General features: G+C 43.0%; 1 protein-coding gene across 3 annotated transcripts in view; it reads right to left on the reverse strand.

Moving 5' to 3' along the window:
- Window positions 1-17215, reverse strand: part of LOC131572943 (serine/threonine-protein kinase 38-like) — a 45454-nt gene extending 28239 nt beyond the window's left edge. Inside the window, exon 1 of one of the 3 annotated variants that reach the window (XM_058826392.1) lies at window positions 17125-17215. The gene's annotated coding sequence lies outside the window, so the exon portion shown is untranslated. Of the gene's footprint in view, window positions 1-15876; window positions 15982-17124 lie in introns of those variants that run through there. The other 2 variants (XM_058826391.1, XM_058826393.1) reach the window with 2 other exon arrangements.
- Window positions 17216-20548: the final 3333 nt, after the last annotated feature.

The following is a 20548-nucleotide window of genomic DNA, read 5'->3' on the forward strand; positions in this document are numbered from 1 at the left end:
CCCACAGTGATAATAACTGAGAAGAGAAAGCTTTACCATTGTGCCTTATTATCAGACTGGTATAAGGGAGAACAGTCAGTACAGCTGTGGTCTTATATTTCAACATTTCTATCACATTGACAATGTATACATCACAAAGATACAGCAAGTGCATAGCTGGGGTTTATCCTTCTGAGACTGAGAGGTTTAGGTAGAGAGGAAACAGCTCTTACAGAGGCAGACTGCCTTGTGAAATCCAAGAGTCCTCCTGCAGCCTCTCCTTCACGTCCCAACTGCTCATCTCCTCCAGGGCTGAAGGGCACCAGGAATGCTTTGTTATGACAGACTGCATGTCCACATGATCCCTCCCACATAACTGCATATTCACCCTTCCAGGAAGAGAGGAGAAAGGCAAAAAAGGAATTGCATGTAGGTGAAAGATTATGAGGTCTGTGATGGGCACTACCTCCCTGTTACCTACCAGCCTTGACCTGGGAAAGTTCACTCAGAATGGGTGTTGTTTTCCTTTAAATGAATCTCAGATATTTGATTCTATTATCTGGTTTCCAAGTTAAAGGAAAAGAGAAGCAAACCAGGGTGTGGATAAAAGCTCTGGATATATCCAGCTGCAAGGGAGGAAGAGGGAAAAGGAACAGAAGAGATCTGCTTAAGTTTCTATTAAGGCAGTATGTTAAACATGCATGAAAGAGTAAATTTCCAGACTAAAAATAAATAAATAAAATTTAAGAGCCCAGTTTCCTATGCTTTTCAAAATGAAATAGAGTATTTCTTTCTGCAAGAAAAGCATAAAAAGATGAAAAATTCTCTAGGAGCAAAGCTTTCCCACCAGGGATACCTTCAGAAGAGAAAACTTTGCAGCATGTCCTGAGGTCTAAACACTCTCTTGACTGAGAAGAAGAGCAGGACTTATCAGGAAAAGAAGGACTCTTCATGGAACAGGGGTCACCTCAAGCAAAGGAGAAGAAACACTTGTGTTCCTACAGGATGGCTCTCACTGCTCCTTTTCAAGGTGAAAGTCTCTACTGCCCTGTAAGGTGACCAAGTGTCATTGTGCCTCCATTTCTTTATCTGTCAAGTGCAGATAAATACAAGTAGAGCTACCTGCAGGAAATATGAACGGAAATACCAGTTTTCTACAAACAATGGGTCAAGATGGAGAGTGGTGGGTGGCAAATAAAGACTACTTTCAGGTAGTGATCTGAATTGCTTGACAAGTTGCATACAAGCAGCTATTTCCTATAAATAGTAACCAGAGAAAAACTCAAATAAGTCGTAGGAAGAATGAGGTCATTTCCACTTTTGAAGTATTATTTAACGTTAACATTTCCGTATGGGGATGGGCCCTATGCTCAAGGCCCTTACACAGAAAGGACAGACATTGCTGCCAAGTCCTGCTTCAAGGACTTGTCAGTGCAGGTCTACACTTGTTTCTTAGAAAGAAAGTCCCTTCCTCTCCACTGGGCTGACCCCTCAAGTCCCAGCCACACATTCCTACAGTTTTCCTAATAATGCAGTCACAGGCCAGTTAGGGCAACTCTGCAGCCTGCCAAAATCAAGCTACCAACAAGCCCATGCTCTTGTGAAAAGGAGACCATTCTTCCACAAGATTAGCAAATTGGTTTGTCCCATCCTCCAACTCCACAAATTCAGTGAAAGAGGAACAATTAAATAGGGACAGGCACAGAGGACAAGGGGGAACAGCACCATCCCGTCTGCAGGCAGCCAGACTTGGACTACATCCCAGTCAAGTTTGGATACACTTGTGGCAGTGGGAGGACAGGGCTGTCCCTTTGGACAGAGGCCATTTATGTCAGATTGGGTGCAACAGAAACCCCAGAGCCCAATGGTGACAACTGTTACACAAACATTGACTCTCACCAATGAGTCACATCCCTCTTGCCCCCACTTTGGCTGGCTCTGTTTAGCAATGGGCTGGTGGAGAGGAGAGCTGTGCAAAGCTCTCAAAACACAAGCTGTAACTACTTTCTGACATTCCCTTTACTTCAGACTGCAACAGTACAGAGCACAATCCATTTGATTCTGATGGAAACAGGGTGAGGCTAATCATGATGAACAGCTGAGTACCCATCCATGTGCTGCACTCTCCATGGATCACCCCAGTCACATTTACAAATTCTAGGAAGGGTCTGTACCATGTGCTGCTCCCATTTGCCTGATGAGCTATCCTAAGTCCTCTTGGGGCATTGTTTGGTTCCCACATGCTGGGCAAAGCCCACCATGGACAGCAAGCCCAAACAGCAATGCTGAGCTGCAGCAGAAGCCCACTCTGCAGCAGACACAACTTGTACTTGAATCTGAACAGTTTTCTGGTCACTTAAAGACTTAAAGCAATGCCTGGCTCCTGATCTATGGGAACACAGCAGTAACATCTACTAAAAAGGCTCATCCTAATTTCTCACTCATTCCTTAATGCATCTCCTCTCAGTCTACCACTCTCCCAGAAGAGTTACCAGCTCAAATATCCTTAACAAAACCTCTAATGCTGACTTGAAGTGGTCAAATCCTGCAAAATAAAACCACATTAAATTGCTGTCATTTGCCAGTGATGCAAACATTGAAGTCATGAATATCTTGAGTTTTCTGTTTCTAATTGCAGATGATGTATGTACAGAGGAAGGATGCTCTTGTGGCTAGAACACAGGAAACTACCTGAAGTAACATGATCTGGATTCTATTTTATTTCCTATGTGCAAAAACAAACCATACAGAAAGAAAAAGAAAACCTGTACTTAGGGTGTGCCTCAGTTACCCTACAAGAAAGCAAACGTCATTTGTGTAGCTGGCAGGTCATGTTAGGAGGTGTAAGGAGTTCATGGGCACAAAGGACTGAGGTCTTAAATATTAAGAAGTTATTAATTCATTCCGAAAATTCATTATTTGACTGAAAACATACTAGACATGTGGGCCCTCCTTTGTAAGTACACCTGTGTGAGCTGCCTATTTGAGGGCTGCAGCCAAGCATGGATCTGTATGTTGTGGGCAAGAAGGGTGTGTGGCAAGATAAGCACCTGAGACAGCTTGCACTGTTCCAAAGACAGGGCTGAAATCTCACCATGAATTCAGAAACAGGGAAAATATCTGGGAAAGATCAACAGGAAGGACCACTGAATAGCAATGCTCTGCAAGAGGCCAAATTTGGTGATTGCATTTCCAAGCTGTGCTACAACATCCTTGGAGAAACGCTGCTCTTGTGAATCCAGCTGAGAGCATTCTTCCAATGACTACCCAGTCAATGTTTACATACTCTGTTGCCCATATGCAAATAACATTAATCAGCTGCCTTTTAAAGTACTGATAAATAGGCAACCTTTGGAAAGTTTTACAGTTTCCCAGTAAAGCCATGCGCAGTATCAGGAATGTGGTTTGTCACACTGATATAGCACAGGGTAAGGGAGAATGTCCCAATTTCACAAATCACAAGGAAGCAGCTGCTCTGCTCTATTATCTTCACTTCTGAAAATGCAAGGAGCACCAAAAAATAAACAGAAAGTAGTCTAATAAAGTAATTTTAGCAAAGAATAAAAAACATTTACATTTGTGATTCCTCAGATGATTAATTATTGCTTCAATTGAGCCTTAAAATACATTTTAACTTGCACTCATTTACAAAATAAAAAGCAAGTTAAATCCCTTATTTGATGACTACTCCTAGCAGTAAGAAAAGGTCTGGGAAAAACAAGCACTTCTTACTCCACAGGTTATGCTCCATTGATACTGAGCCTTACCTCCCTAGCCTAGATCCATAATAAAAAATTCATTACTCTCCCCAGATCTAAGATGGTAACTCAGGGCTGGAAGCACAATCTGGAGGCTAGTCTACTTTTTTTTTGTTTGTTTTTTTTTTTTTTGCATTCTCTTGGGTAAAATTTTGTAAAACAAATTATGGAAATTTCAGCAAATCCTGAAAGCACAGGGAAGCTGCTCTACTGGCAGCCTCCAGGAGGGAAGGTGTGCCCTCCCTCTTCCCAGCATGCCCAAAGCTGCAAAGGTCTCCTGGGGTTGCTGGCAAGCCTCAAGCTGCTTTCTTATCCTCTGGGTTATCCCTTGTGTTAATAATGCCAGAAAGGATCTCCATCTTGCAATGAACTGGAGCTGCAGGCTTTATTCTGCTTCCCTGTGTCATGTACCTTCTTCCCAGCCCTCAAGTAAATTATGTTTTGCCCCTTTAAAATATTTCCCAACAAGATCTTGAGGTACTTTAAAAACTGAAACATAAAACACATGATCTTGATAATGCGAGTCGGCAAGCGTATCACCCAGACTGAGAAGGAAACGAAGCAAAGCCTTCAGTCCTGGCAGGATTTTGAAGGTGTAGGAGCAAGGGAAGATCCCTGAGTAGTAAGAAGTATCTGCAGCAGCCTGTAGGGAACAGACCCCTTCCATTTAGTAGCAGGAATATATCCTAGATAGCAGAGAATCCTGGAGTCATCATGGGTGGAAAAGACCTGCAAGATCAAGTCCAGCCCTTGACCAAACACCACCATGTCAACTCAACCACAGCATTAAGTGCCACCTAAAATCATTTCTTGATGATGAAATGATTTTCCAAGGATGGTGAGCCACACACACTGACATAGCACTCTCCACATACAGTTCTCAGAAAATGCAGACAATTTGAGTCTGATTTCAAAAATGCATAAAGCAAGGCATAACAAAATTAATCAGAGCCACCAAAAACTAAATTAAATCGAAAATTAACTATGCACCACCAGCATCTGAGGCACAAAGATTAACTTGCAGAAGCTGCTAAAAACCTGAAGGAAAAGTTGAGACACAGTACCAGTGCATTAGTTCTGAACCTCACCTTGAGTTTAGTATTACAGTCAGATCAGGTCAGTGCTGGGCAAAGACAGGCTGCTCCTCTGCCAAGGCTTCACACGGACACACATTTGAAAAATAAAGTGTGTGCACTTCAGGAACATAAAAATGCTTTATGGAATCCTATTTTTAACACTAAATGCCACAATGGACTATGGGAAAATCTAGAATTACCCCATGAAACAGAAGAAAAAGCTCAGTTGACCTGAGTCCAGGGATTTTTCAGAGGTGCAACTGCAGAGAATCACAGGAGCCCTGGGGCTCTCAAAGCTGCTGTTGAGGGAACACATTCTTCACGCTCTTCTGGAGAAAAACAAACAGATCCTGACCACCTGCTGGCAAAACAAAAGGAGGCTGGGAATTCACAATCTCTTGTGTGCACCCGAAGGGATATTTGACAGAAGTGAACCCACTAGATCCTGTTACTGTCGACATTTCATCTGCTACAGGGAGCTACTCAGAACACACAGCAGTATCAGGGTGTTCATTCGAGGCAGCACCACTGCAAGTCCACCTAGGCCTTCCCTGCACCCGTGTTTTTCTCCATCTGTAGTCACCCTAACAGGAGACAGAAGCAAACAGCTCTTCCCAGTACTTTTCCAAGTCCACTGACTACCCAGGACAGTTAAGATGTCAAACTGCCTTGGATGTGCAACTTTTAAACACTCAAGAACAGGTAGATGAATCCTGCCTGGCATCTGACACAATTTCAACTCTTATTGTGATGAGGATATCTGGAATGAGTCTTTGGATTCAGCAGTTTGCTTCTCCTCATAATCTCCAAAGCCTCTAACTGTTGGCTATGCTTGTAACAGATTTCTCAAGCGCCTTTAGATAGCCATCTTCAGCAAACAGTCCTACAGCAAACAGATTTCACTTTCAGTTAAATTATGTTCCAAAAGCCCAATGAAACAAACAAAATAGGTGGCATCCCTCCTCCCCATCTGCACCACAGGACACTGGACCCTCCAGCAGAAGAGGGCCAGGCAAATCTGTAATGTGGATAGGCACAGCTCCCACCAAATTTAGGACAATTTGAATCCAACTGTGGCTTGAGCATCTTATGATTTTTACAGCCCCTAACTCTGGGCACCTTACAGACAGTAAAAATATTCTCCACAAAAAGAAAGAAGATGAAGATCTGAAGCTTTATATATAGTGTTTGCTAAAAATACCTCTTTGGAGACATCCCTTGCCAAATAGGTGCCAAAACTTCAAAGGCTGAATTACCATGTTGAAATATTTGAAATGCAACTTGTTATGTTTCTTGTGAGGCATGGCTGGCAGGGAGAGATGGCATCTTTCAGCTCCAAGACCTGGTCCAGGCAGTAGCTGGAAATAACTCTTTGATGGCTTACGTGAAATGAGTCAAGGGATCTCAGTCCAGCTTTCAGCAAATTAGGAACCACATCACGAAAGCATCTGTAAGAGTCACTTCCTTTGTTGATACCATTCTAAAAGCCAAGGACTGAATAAAGTAGGGAAAAATAATTATCCTTCCTCAAAATAGCACTCTCCTTCAAAACACAAACTGCTTTTATCCAGCATCTTTTGTGAAAGTATCCCAGTGCATTTTTACTAACTATGAACTAATCTATGTATTCCTTTAATACCTGAAACCTAACACTTGACCAGTAGTAAAGCCCAAGACCTGCTGGCTTCCAACATGCTAGAACCATGCAAAGGGAGAGTAGGAAAACTCCCATTCCACATTCTAACTGTATTTCTTTCTGGAGCCAACAAAAGTTTCAGAGCTCTCAAGCATTTTTCTTTAAGAACATTTAGCACAGAAACAGAGGTTCACCTTGAACCAACCACTTCATTTCAAATAATTCAATCATTAGTTGTATTTGTTTTGTATCTTGCTAGTAAAAGGGCATAAAGCAAGCAAGACATATTTAGAAAACTATGTACCAATATTTTAGATTCTGCTTTAAGAAAACAAAGTAATTTTAGCTGCATGTGTCACAAGCACAATTCAGAGCAATAGCTTTGAAAGTAGCAGTCAATTCCATTAATTAACTGGAACTTTTTGCACTGGGATGGCACAGGGTAACTGAATCTAATCACTCAATATTAGGGGATTGGTGCTGCTCAGTAAATTTAGAGATGCCAAGTTGAGCAAAAAGAATGTGTTTAATTCAGAGATGAAAAGCCTTCTGAATTTTGGTGCTTTGTAAACAGCTGCTAAACTGATTGAACGATGCCTGTGAAGTACACAGGGTCAAATGTGGTCAGTACCTCAAAGAGTACCACATTTCAATATTGAAAAAACACTCATGAAAAACATCTCAGTACACTCACATCTGCCTAGCACTTCAAAAAGTGTCCTAAGTATCCACAACAGAGGCAGGATTATTCTTTGTCAGTCCCCTCTCCCTAAAAGCCGATAAGAATTATACCACCAAATTCAAAATGGGTAGTAGATTTATTAAAAAATAAATAAATAAAAAAGAGGTTTCTTGGTTAGAATTAGCATTGACTGAGGTACCAAAGGAAATCAAGAATTAGAAGAAATTCTTAGGTGTTTATTTTACTCACACATTAGTCAATGCCATTAACCTGGAAAGCCATTGGAATGCATTCAGTAAAGCTTCCTTAGTTAAATTTTGTTTCATTAAAGACCCTGCAGTCAGGGTCAAGCACAGACTACATTCCTGATCTATCCAAGTAAGAGAAAACTGAAAGGAAGAGCAAAGGCAGGTGCTTGCTATAGCATAGGACAAAAAGCCCCTGTTTCCCTGTCCTGATGCACATTAATACTGGCAGCCCACTTGTGTCAGTGACTTCATCCTGTAAAACAGGTGCTTTGTTGACAAGATCATCCCCACCCCTGAATAGAAGGAAGCTGCACCCAAAGCACCAATTCAGATGTTCCAGACAGGAGTCTGGCCTTCCTTCCAAGACAAATATGGAGCATGAGCTGCATTGCTCCTACTTGGGGTTTACCAGTTTGCAATATCTGAGGAGGATTTACTTTAGGATTCAAGAAGGGGGGTGGGTTAATTAACCAATCTTTGTGGCAAAACCCAGCCTTACCTTGGCAAGCAAGTGAGGGAGGGAAAGCACTCGGATTCCACACTGACATGTGAAAATCTCATCCTGCAACTGCATTCTCCAGCCGCACACAGGCAGATGCAGATTCATTCTCCCTAATGTCCTAAGTAAGGATATAGAAGCTTTTATCTTCTCAGTCTGTACATCTTTAAAGATGGCACGACCGATGAGGAGCACTTCAGCAAAAGAACCAAGAAAATACATTTATGCTCTGGTTCTCAGACTGAGAAAGTTATAGGCATAGAAAAATAAGAAAGACGCTGTCAGGACTAATTTCAAAAATTAGCTTCTATAAGGAAAAAAATACAAATAACACTAACAGCTTCCAGTTTCTTGGATTTGTTTTTTTCCTTAAAGCAAAACAGTATAAGCAAAATTGTTGTTATAATTCTTCTCTTGCAGCCTGTGTTCCCTAAGCAGCACAAGCTCATTCTGTGTGTGGGGGTCAACACCTGAAACTGGACTGAACCCTAAACAAAACCAAAATTGGCTTTCTAAATATTGCTGCTTGTTTAACAAAAAAGGCAGATAGAAAATTAGCTAAAATTACTTATCTTTATTAGAGTATAACAATTTCCCCCTCCCCCAATTACTTCATCATTATTTCCTTTTTCTTTTTTGACCTTCCACTCTGATTTCAATCTTTTCAAATGCCAAGATCCAAAGTAGACATTAAAAAGTAAGCACGTCCATTGGTCGTTCCCCAAATGTTCATTTTGACTGTAAATATTTTTTTAAAGAGCAGAATGTTATTTTGCTTATTTAAACACAAAAAGGGCAAACATATTTTTTCTTTGTATCCTCACAAAGGCCAGAGTTTTGCATCTTATTAAGGACCAAAGGTGAAAGGCAGCAGTATTTTTGGCAGGCTCCAAGGAACCTCTTTGCAGCAGAGGTGCTCAGCAAAGTTATTCTGCCAGCAGCCAGGCTGCAGCACAAGCTGTGAGCAGCAGCTCCAGTCAGTGCTGTAGGTCAGTGTGTATTCAGACAGGAGAAATTCTCTATTCCCTGGTTTTGGTGATACAATGCTCATCTCTTTCTCCTGAACTCTGAAAGGGATTTGTTCTTTCTTTTTTCGTGTGCCACTACAAAAGTGGCTTACATGTCTATGAGCAAACACAAACAGTTTGCATGAATCAGATGCCCCTTGGGATTAAACGGGGCTTAAAGACATCTAAGTGTGAGCCTGAGACTCTGGAATTATGAATGAACCCCAGCTGCCAGCGACAATGCTCACAAGCTTTCAGCCTGACCTGGGAGCAGGGAACAAGGCAGGTTGTAACTCACATGCCTCCTGAAAAACCAAGTGGAAAGTTCCTTTAGGCCACCCTACAGCAGCATCAGTGCCACAGATCCTCATGGAAGAAGCTGGGATAAGAGCTGAAATACATTAACTTAAATATCTATGTATTGGTCAAGCCCACCGGCACATCCATAGCCTGAAATTCTCTGCATTGATCATATGCCATTCATTTCACATTCCTCATCATGACAAAGCCCAAAGCAAGGCTGGGAAGACAAGAGCACACATCATCATTCCTGTCACAAGAAACTAACTTCACTTGCATCTAAGTTACATGCCAGGTATAACCAACCCTTTGGAAGTGCCAGGATTTACCTGCTCAAACTGATTAGCTGGTAAACACATTCTAGTCCTCACCTGGACAGCTCCATCCTTCCATGTATGACTACCACACCAGCACATGATGAATCTAAGGATTCATCTCACAGATTTGTTCTCCTGTAAACTACCATAGCTACATGGCCTCAAATATTGGAGATGACTTTGCACCTGGGGCTCAGAGTGACTTTAGTGTGTTTCTTCCTGTTGAAGGAATGGATGAATGTTGCCTGCAAACACTGTTCATTACTGAGAACTAGAGCAGTCAAGAACTGGTGCAGTGTAAGAAAGGTAAAAAATTTTCCAATTTCTTTGAAGATTTGCCAGCAAAGTATGAAAATTCATAGCATTCCACTTTGTTCTTTTCCCTTTATCACTGGCTCATGGGAGGGGAAAAAAAAAACAAAAAACCAACAAACAAGGAGAAAAGAGAAGAAAAATATTTAACAGGCAGAAGAATCCCCTTCTGTATTCCCTTCATCTTACAAACAACTGCTATCGTTTTTCCAGATCTCCTTCTCAAAATCTTCCTGCAATTCAATCTCTTACCTGAAACTATTTCTGAAGATGCTCATTCCTACTACCACAGTCCCTCATAACACAGTGATTTCCAGCCTGTGGTCCAGAAGACTGGGAGACAAATGATGGGCTGGGAATGTGTTGTGCCTTGACAGCAGTCTGGGACTCACTGGACTTGGGAACCACAGCCTCAATCTCTGTTGCTTATTGTCATTTTGTCCAACTTCAACTTCACTTTTATTTCACAAAAAATAAGCAACTTACAGAACATTATTCCAGGTGTTCTTAACATAATTGTTAAGAATCTGTTTGTTGTTTTCTTTTTCTTTAAAGGAAAAAAAAAACCAAGAAAAGTTTCTGATTCCTACTTGGGCAATTGTGCAGTGAGGTCACCATATTCAGACTACAAGTGGGCTAAGATGCTCAAGTGATACAGACTTCATATGATCTCTCCGTCTCTGTTAAACTAAACACAGAGCAGGAGTGTCCATACAATAATTAACCATAAGAGGAACCATCTAATACACTTCAACATAAAGTGGTCTTTTATACTCTTTGCTCGCAAGAAATTTAAGAGACAAATTTATGAAGAACTCCTGTTTTAGTAAACCGCAATTCTCTGCCCTTAAGTCACTGTTTCCTAAGACTATCTACCTATGGCTGTGATGGGGAAGGACTAAACAATAAGAGTTCATTAGAAATTGTGTATCATCAGGGTTGGTTAGTTTCTCTCCTCTCCCCCCAGTAAACCTGAATATTAATATTTCCTTTCCTACAGCATTCATGGAAATGGAGATATATGCTATAACTTCATGAAGTGAAAGAAATGAACTATCAGCAAACAGATTAGTTTAGCAAGAGACATTCTCTTTAGGCACAATAAAATTTGATTTACACAAGTGGAATACGGCAAGTCAGTCAAAGAACAGCCACTCACCAGTTCAACCAGAGCTCATTATCACTTTAGTGGAACCAATCAAGCACAAACAAAACCTGAGTAAGATACACGTTAATTACACCAGAAATTATAAAATTGCTTTCTTTCACCTTATCTTGAAGTCAGAATTTGCTGTGATGCACTTGACTGCCTTCCAAGACATGCAACAATAGGATCTGCACCACAAAGCAACCTTACTTCAGAGAACCATGGAATGGTTGGGGTGGAAGGGACCTTAAAAGAGCATCCAATTCCAGTCCCCTATCCCAGCTTGCTCAGAGCCACATCCAACCTGGCTTTGGACAATGCCAGGGATCCAGGGACAGCCACAGCTTCTCTGGGCAACCTGTGCCAGGGCCTCAGCACCCTCACAGGGACAATTCCTTCCTGATATCCAACCTAAACTGACTCTCTGTCACTGTGAAGCCATTGCCCCTTGTCCTGTCACTCCAGGCCCTTGTCAAGAGTCTCTCTCCACCTTTCCTGCAGGCTCTCTTCAGGCACTGCAAGGCCACAAGGAGGTCACCCCAAAGCCTTCTCTTCCCCAGGCTGAACAATCCTAATTCTCCCAGCCTTTTAAACTGTCTTGCTAAGTCTCACCAAGAGTATTTGCTACTCCAGTGTCTGATAAGCAACAGTCATTACTGCACTAAACAGGAATGTGCTTTAACAGCTGCATGTTACCTGTCTGTACCAGCCATGGCTGTCATTGCTGAATGACTGCGTCCTACAGAGAACCTCGTATGCAGAATACAAAATTCCCTTATAGTTCCAGATTTTACAGCTTGTTAAATGATACTTTTAATTACTGTTAAACAGGCTTCATTCTACATATCCAGTTGCTACTGTTTGAAGAAACAGGTACTCCCACTAAATCCTTACCTTGTGATTAAATTTGTTCTCCTTTTCTGCTCTGCGAACACCACAGAGCACAGAACAGAGGAATTGTTAACTTCAAGAAACAGCTGTCTTTAAACAAAGCAGTGCAATGCTTTTGTCTGGGAAGCTACTAATGTAAGCTTTCCTCTTCACACAGGACTCAGCAGGCTAAAAATTAGTGACATTTTAAGTAGAACAATTCTTTCATCATCAGGCTGATATTTGGCTGCCGTTCTGGTTGCCTCCCTTATAAGGCACCAACAAGAGGGAAGGGCAGGGAACACATTATGCAACTGTTCACTGTAAAAAGTAATTAAAAGAAATTTTAAGAAATGTCTGTAATAAACACTTTTCCAATATACAAAAGACAAAAGGAGTCTAATATCATTGGCCTAAGGTTTGCCATTTCTCCTGAAAGGAAAGGTTTTCCTCAGTTTTTATGGGAAAGAGTGGAACACTGAAGCCTGTGAACTGCCCCTGCCTTCTCCAGAGTCTGGTTCAAATCTAGCTATTCACCCAAAGAGACAGCTCTGCATGGGTAATAAAGGGGTAATACTGGAACACCTGCATCCTGTCCCCTGCTCTGTGCACACCTGTGATCCATGGAAATCTAAAATATCTAATTCCAAGTTCAGCTTCAAACAAGAATAAGGGGATTCTGCGATGAGGCCATCCACATCTTGGCTGGTTTGTACACAACAGCCCCCCTGCAGACAAGGAAATTTCCTTTGGAATTTACCTATCAGTTCAGCAGTAAGTAGGTTTTTACCAGTGAAGTCCTAAAAACACTGAGACTTTCTGCCCAAAGAACAGACTCAAGAGACTCCCAAGTGGCAGTGATCTGGGAGGAAGAGGCCCCTTCTGTCCTTTGGAGGGCTCTCAGTGATCCTGGAGGAAGTTCATGGCACAGCACAAGCATGCCAGAGATGCAGTCTCCCTCTTTGTTGTGTCAGGAGCCCCCTAAGCACACACAGCTCACTACCTGTGACAAGCTGCTCCTGCCAAGCCCCTTTCCCTTGTTGCTTCTGCCTTCAGCAGTCATTCAGGGTACTCAGGTGTCTTACTGAAGAGATGACTTTCATTCCCTCCTCATCCCTTGGTTATGGGAATGGAGGCTGTGACTACTGCCCTTGCCATACACTCCTGTGTACAGAAGCTGAGCATCTTTGCAACTCCTATGGTTTGGTGTGACCCAGTATCTTCATTTTAACTGCAACCAACTAATGCACAACTGTGTTTCTCATAAGCATTATTCTACTCCAGTGAATAGAGTAAAAAAGGCCTTCAAACAAGTACAACTTTCTGGGAAGGCCAAGTTTTCCAAGTGTTTGTCCGGGGGCTGGTCAGTTGGGTTTTGTTTTCTTACCAGGAGGTTTAATTGCTAAAATACCTTGGCACATTTTATAAATGCAGTACTTAATGTGACATTACACACAGTGCTCTCGGAATTGTAAACAGCTTTTTATTACACAGAGTAGAAAAAGGTTTCACAACTTTTCATCTGGTCAAAGATAAAAATAATTTTTGTTTCCCCTTCTGTGGAAGGAAATTTAACACACTCCAATATGCCAAGGTCTTTGCTAAGGCTGGAGCTCCTCTACAGCAAGTCAGTGATCACAGGCTCAAACTCTGGAACATGAGAGACGTAGCTAATATAAGTTGCAATACAGTAAACACTCTTCTTCTCCCATATAGATTCGAGTTATCCCTTTACTTCCTCCCTCCCATCCATTCTGTCACCTTTGATAAACTCCATCTGTTTGCACAACCTGCACACATCAAACTATTACTTCATCTTGGCTGTTCCATGTTACTAAAAGGTGAATAGTTGATTCTCTTTTTACTAATTCAGGACATTCTCACTCTTGTGAAATCCCATAAACCCAGGCTACCATTTTAACCAACCACTGCTCCTTTCACTAGTAAAAACTTAAAGACAACTGTTCCTTTGACAAACAAAATCCCACAGAAGTAGTCTTCCAAATTCTAGGTATCTCTTTTCTTCACATTCTGAGCAGTTGTAACTCCCATAAAACCATGGGTCAGCTAACAAATTTACAAGTTGGTAGGTAAAAATATTAAAGGCATACAAAATAAAGTTTCAACTCTACAGTTTAAACCAGAATATGAAATCCAACACCAAAATGACCAAGAAATCAGAAAATCAGATATTTGAAGCATAAAAATTAGTATTCTTTCCTGATCCACTGTTTTCCTTTGCTTTTTTAATCTGTAAAAAGTAATGAGATATCAATGCAAGCCTTACAATATTACATGATTTCACAAGGCAGTATTAACTATGACAACTGCCCATTTTAATGCTTCCCATACTGATCAAATTATTAATTAATTAAAAGCTTTTCTTGATAATTTATTTCTTCTCCTAGCTCCTGTTTTACATGGTTAAGAGGAAAATATTGTATTACTTCCCCATCCAAATACAGGAGCAGTGGTACTGCCAGAAGTTATTCTGTAGTTTTAAACTACAGACTTGCAGAATTTTCTGTACCAATCAAATTATAAAGTCTGCTCTGCTGCATTTGACAACTGATTTCTGAGTCTTCAAGACAAGACTCTGCCATCTTAAATACAATTCACTATTTAAATTCATAACACGAAATAAATAACTCTTCCCTGAGTTCCTACCCCACAACATGAAATTGGCTTACCCCAGTGTAACAAATTTTTGCACAACAAAAGCTGTTATTTTATCACCAGACTTAGAGAAATTCTGCACCAACCCATCTCAAAAATTAGACTCCAGTTATTTATTAAACCCATATTTTCAAGCCACAGCAATGCAATTACCACTAGTGGCAGGTCTGCTCTAAGTGCAGCTATATGTTGAAATGAGCAACAAGAAAAGATTAAATCATTTTGTGGACAATTGTATGTTTGATTTATGTCAACTGCCATTACCCTAAGACACAAAGCCTCTTTCTGGGAGACTAAAAGCGAACCATTTACCATATAATATCAGCTTAGCAGGCTTTGTGCTGATGAATATTGCATTTAGAGAAGCAATTCTTTTCATAGCAATTTCCATGTCTACTCTGCATCTCCTGGAATACAAATATCAAAGTTTATCAACTGGCTTCACATTTTAACTAATGCTCAGCTTAAACTTGGTGGGAAGAACATTTTTATTGGAATAAACATGGACTGAGCAAAAACTGAATCTGTAGGGAGAAGATAAGCTTTGAAAGCAAGACAAACCCAGCGGACACACACAGTGACTAAGCTCCTTGTGGTCACCAGTCTTGGGGTTCAAGAGCCATCCCAAACTACAGCAGTAACCTAAATCATTAAAAAACCTCCTGCCCACCATTCAGCCTTCAGGGACAAAAAGACAGATGAGCCAAGGGAGGCTACACAGAACTCCTGAGAAAAAACAGGTAAGCAAATCTCAGCCACAAGCTCTGTGCATGCACTGAACTCCAGTGTGACATCTCATACCGTTCCTATCCAGGAGAGTCCAACCAGGGAGTCCACTGTGGATCAGACCCCGCCAAGGTCAGCACCAAAAAGCTCACACAAGCAGGTCCACAACAGATCATCTGACAGAAATCCAAAATTTCTATTCCCTTGGGAACATTCCCTCACCAAGAGCATAGGCCTGGTCCAAGTCCACAGCAAGTTAATGATGGGGTATGGGTTTGCTGTTTGGATTTTTTTTAAGACAGACTAACTTTCTGGAAAAAAAAGGGCCGAAGGAAATACAGTAAGATACCTATCCTCTGTAAATATTTGCTTCTGAATTCTGCTTAGCTAGTGGCTTGGGATTTGTTGTCCCCTGAAACACTTGAGAAATAAATGTTTAGAATTTTTTAAAGCTCTGTTAAGCAAAAGTATTTAAACTGAACATACAGTATGCCATGAAAAACAAATGAGTTCACAGAGCTATGCAAATTTATTTGACTTTTTCTATCCAATAAATTAAAAAAACCAACAGGAAAACATGTCTGCATATGGCACAAAAGGTAAAATGAAGCAATTCTATTGGATACAGTAACAGATTTCTCACATGCAATGAGGGTGCCCACGGATCATCACCTCTTAGGTCAGTAGCCTGTGGGCTCCTATTTGTTTCCACTCTTCAGAGCAAAATTAAAGCTGACATTTTTTCATTCCCGAGGGATAAAGAATGAAAACAATTTTTCAGATTCCTGTGTATATTCAGGCATCTTTCATGGAGCAGCCACAACAACTTAGCAAAATTTATTAGCCTTATAAACACTCATAAAAAAGATCCTTCTGCTTTAAGTGACTTCAAAAAACTGTAATCAGAACACTGAATCAGCATACCTAACAAACCCCAAAATCTACAGTCAACCAAAATCTCACTGCCCTCCAAAAAGAAGGTAAAAGCAAAACCAATACATCCCACCAAATATCTTACAGGAAACTTCTCTTATAAACTAAAAATAATCAAACGTAGGCATTGCTTTTGATTCAGAGGCTACAGCAGGCTCATTTATTCCCAGTCTGGATTTTGCAAGAAGCCAGGTACATCAGCAGAGGCACGCGTGTGAACTCTTCTATTCTAACCCAAAGCGTTCCAGATCAAGTCAAAGCAAACAACAACTAAGTTCTTAGCATTTAACTTTTACCTGAGTCAATGAGAACTGTCTGAAGACACAGAGCACAAGCCGGACAGCCAATTCACAGGGGCCTCAAACCCAAACACCTCCGGCTCGGCAGAAGGTTTGGGATTTGCTCCTCCCGCGAGTGGAAACTTGTGAAGGTTGTTTGCTTTTCTAAGCGCATTACGGAGATAATTTCGTCCCTTTATTTATTTATTTCTAAACAAGGCAGGACACCCTTAAGCCCAGAGCCACGCTCTGTAGCACGAGTACAGCCCAGCCCTGACCCTCACGGCGGGGTCTCCGCACAGCCCCGGCCCTGCTCCCCACTGTCCCCGCACCGACACCCCCGGGGGCACCTCCTCCTCCCAGCCGGCGGCAGAGGGACAAGTCACCCCGCCAGCAGCCAGACGAGCCACCCCAGCGGCTGCGGGAGGAGTCACCCGAGGGGCAGGCGGGCGAACTGCCCCGCAGCCCCGATCGTCCCCGCAGCCGAGGCTGAGGCTGCGCTCCCACAGCCTCCGCGGCGATGGCTGCTCCTGCTGCCTCACGGTGCGGGGGGGAGGAAAGAGGGAAGGCAGGGCGAGATTCCCAGTCTCCAGCGGCAGCGTGCCAGTGCCGTTTCCGCGGGCAGCGCCGGGGCGGAGGGTGCCCGGTTCCCCTAGGACCCGGCTCGCCTCAGGACTCACCTACCGCCCGGTCCGAGCGCGGCGCCGCCCCCGCGCTAATGGCAGCGGGCGGGCCCGCGGCGGGGGCCGATGTTTACCCGCCGGCTCTCGCGAGAGCCGCGCGCCGCCGAGCCCCGCTCCGCCATTGGTCGCGCCCGCCGGCGCGCGTCCCCCGCCCCGCCCAGCCCCGCCCACCCCGCCCAGCCCCGCGTCCCTCTGCAGCGGCGGCCGGGCTGGGGCGGGAGGGAAAGGGAGCGTCGCTGCAGCCGGTGCTGCTTCCCCGCTCCAGTGGGGCCATCCCGGAGCGCTCGGCACAGGATTGTGTCCAGACAGCTCTGGAGTATCCCCAGCGAGAGAGACTCGCCATCCTCTCCGGACTCGGTCACTGCCCAGGACAGAAGTTCTGCCTCATCTCCAGGTGGAACTTCCTGGGATCAGTCCCTGCCTGTTCCTCTGGTGCCATTGCTGGGCCCCCCGGAGCAGAGCCTGGGCCCTGCCCTGAGCCCTCCCTGCTCACAGGGACACCCAGGGCTGAGGGCCCCTCTCAGCTGGGGCTCCTCTCGAGGCTGGACAGCCCCAGCTCCCTCAGCCTTTCCCTGTCAGAGATGCTCCAGGCCCTAAATCATCTCTGCAGCCTCTGCTGGCCCCGCTCCAGGAGCTCCCTGTCCCTCCTGTGCTGAGGAGCCCAGGGCTGGACACAGCTCTCCAGATGTGCCTCACAGGGCTGGGCAGAATGACTTCCCTCTACCTACAATCCGTGCTCTTCCCAATGCATTCCACGATCCTGTCTGTCCAGCCCAGCACAAACCTTGGCACCCAGCAAGCTCTGCCAGTCGGGACTCACTCAAGGGCTCGTGGTTGTGACAGGTCTCACAGTCAGGAGTCAACCTGGCCTCAGCTATGCAGAAGGCAAATCTGTGAGCTCAGATTGGAGGAATGGCAAAGGACAATGATCTGCTTTCATCACGACATGGAGCATGTGGAAGTGAGGGAAAATTCTTGATCTTGATACCATCACTTCACTTGACTCCTCAACTAGCTGATGAGGAGGACTTAACTGACAGATTTGATTTATTTTACCTTGTTAGTCTTTATGTAGTGATAAGGAACTTAGGAGTTCTGAGCACTAAAGAGGATTTCTTCCCCAGCGACCTTTAAATTTCAGGATCTACAGGCAGACCCAGAAAATCCCTGGACCTCCCTGAGCACTGTGAACCTACCTGCTGAGACCGGGTTTTGAAAGCTTTAGATTTGGTTGATTTGAAATAACAGAAGCCTAGAATTAGCATGCTTTAATTTGGATGAGGTGCAGGAGTGCTCCCTGAAGAGACTGACTGTCCTTTGTGACATCTGAACTCTGTCAGGTCCCACGTTTGAAACCAGAGGTAATGAAGTTGTGCACTCACCATCACCATGTTGGAAGCACGGACACATAACCCAGAAAAAGAATTAGCAAGAGGGGAAAGACACTCTACAATAAATAAATTAAACATAAACTGGTTATGGATCTAGAAAAGTGGTATTTCACTAAAGCTCTCTTCCCAGAGCAGAAGTCCTTAAAAATCTGTGTCAGTAACAGTGGTCAGTGGGAATGACAGATATCCCTGCCCCCCAGCAGGAATGGGAACTGGTTTTGACTGGGCATTTTGGGTGTCTGTGAGTTGCAAGCTTTGATTTCAGTACCTTACTCCGGTCTGCTCCCCAAAGCTGCCACAGGGAAGTCGGGGAAGGCAAAGTCAGTCTCAGAGAGATGATGAGGCCCAGCTGTGACAATGAAAATGGAATGAATATTCACAATGTGACGTTCCAGTTCCTGCCTTGCTGCTGGTGCTCCTCTGGTGGGTCCTGCCAGCGCAGCAGATGGCAAGCACTGAAAGGCTGTTGTGCCAGTGGAAAATTACTGAGTTTTGTTGGTCCTGTGCATGTATGCAGATATGTGAGGGGGGAAGTGGGGCAAACTCCCATTTATTTAATTATTTCCAAGAGAGAAAGGGAAACAAATGGCTCCCTATGACTACAAAAATTACTGGCATATAAAGAACCAGTCTCTTGTTTTAGAGGAATGAGGCATGTCTCTTTGCATTTCGAGTTTTCTGTATGATTCCATGTAACTTTCCTCATAAATCATGATTATGAATTTTTCTAAATAAGAGTGCAATTAAATAGAGAAACAATATATTAACAAAATCACTGGCTGTTGCTTAACAGACCTATGGAAAAACTAAGTGTTCCATGTTTCTATTTTTATGTGGCCATAAAAGTATTTATATTAGCGGACATTCCATTGCAAAACACACATGGTTTATTTTAATTTTCTAATTTTAAATACATGTTTTTAACAGAGCTGTACACATAGAAGGTTATCTCACTGCTATAAAAGTCTGATTAATGGGTTCACCACTGTTGCAGTTGAAGTTAGTGGGCCTTGTGAATATTTGAGCTTGTCCAGTCTTTGAAGGTCTGCACACCTAAAGAAACTTACAACCAAATGCTCATCCTGAAAGGAAGCCTGGCAGAGCCAAATCTGCAGTGTCTGAGCAGGCAGATGAAGTTTGTTTGTTGTTGGAGAGCTGAGAGAAATACTTAAGGTTTTAACCCAAACTGTGACACAGTGTAACCATTGCCAACAGACCAATAAAGTTTCATTTCTGTGTATTTCCAGAGTTAGCCTGTAATATAGAAATATAAGCACCTATTTGTTGTGTAGAAGGGCAGCAGCTCTTTAAGCTGCCAGGCATAGGAGTTAGACAAACATTTTTAAACAAAATCTTTGCTCTGAGCATGCAAACTTCTGCAGGCTGTGTGCTGTCCCAGTCCTGCGAGTTGTGATAAGCAGTCCTTCACCCTCTGCTCCAGCAGCAGCAGTAGTGGCATCCACCCCGGGGCACAGCAATTAAAGGCAAACACAAAAGCCCAAATACCTCTCGTCAAATTCCACCGAACCTCTGAGGCCCTCAAAAAACTTTAGGGGAAGGTCTGTGGCAAAGTAAAACAATGTTGTCCTCGTCATTGTAGTTCAAAAGAGGGAGAGCTTGTCAGAGAAAGGACACTTATGTGAGAGTTTGCACATTTCTTTCTTTGCAGTCAATTGGTGTAACAAATCCAAATTGCTGTATCAGAATCATGCTGGAGATGTCTCTTGGAAAGATTAAGAGGGGGTTTTAACCGTGAAAGCTCCTCAGCAGCAGAAATAACCTAGAAATGTTTAATTCACAAGTCGTTTGCATCTAGCTACTTAATCAACATTTAGGAATAAATTCTGACTTTCCTTTCTTACTGTTTTCCTAATATAGTCCAGGTGTATTTCTTAAGAATAAGCCAGGAAAATTCCAGAACACTTAAAATTGGTCAGGAAATAATGCAGAGCTGGGTAAGCATAGTGCAAGCCATTCAGAAACATTCCCACAATTTTTCTACTGGTTTATTATGAACTTTTTAGCTGTTG

This window comes from Poecile atricapillus, chromosome Z (genome assembly GCF_030490865.1).
Source record: "Poecile atricapillus isolate bPoeAtr1 chromosome Z, bPoeAtr1.hap1, whole genome shotgun sequence".
In the NCBI taxonomy this organism is placed as follows: domain Eukaryota; kingdom Metazoa; phylum Chordata; class Aves; order Passeriformes; family Paridae; genus Poecile; species Poecile atricapillus.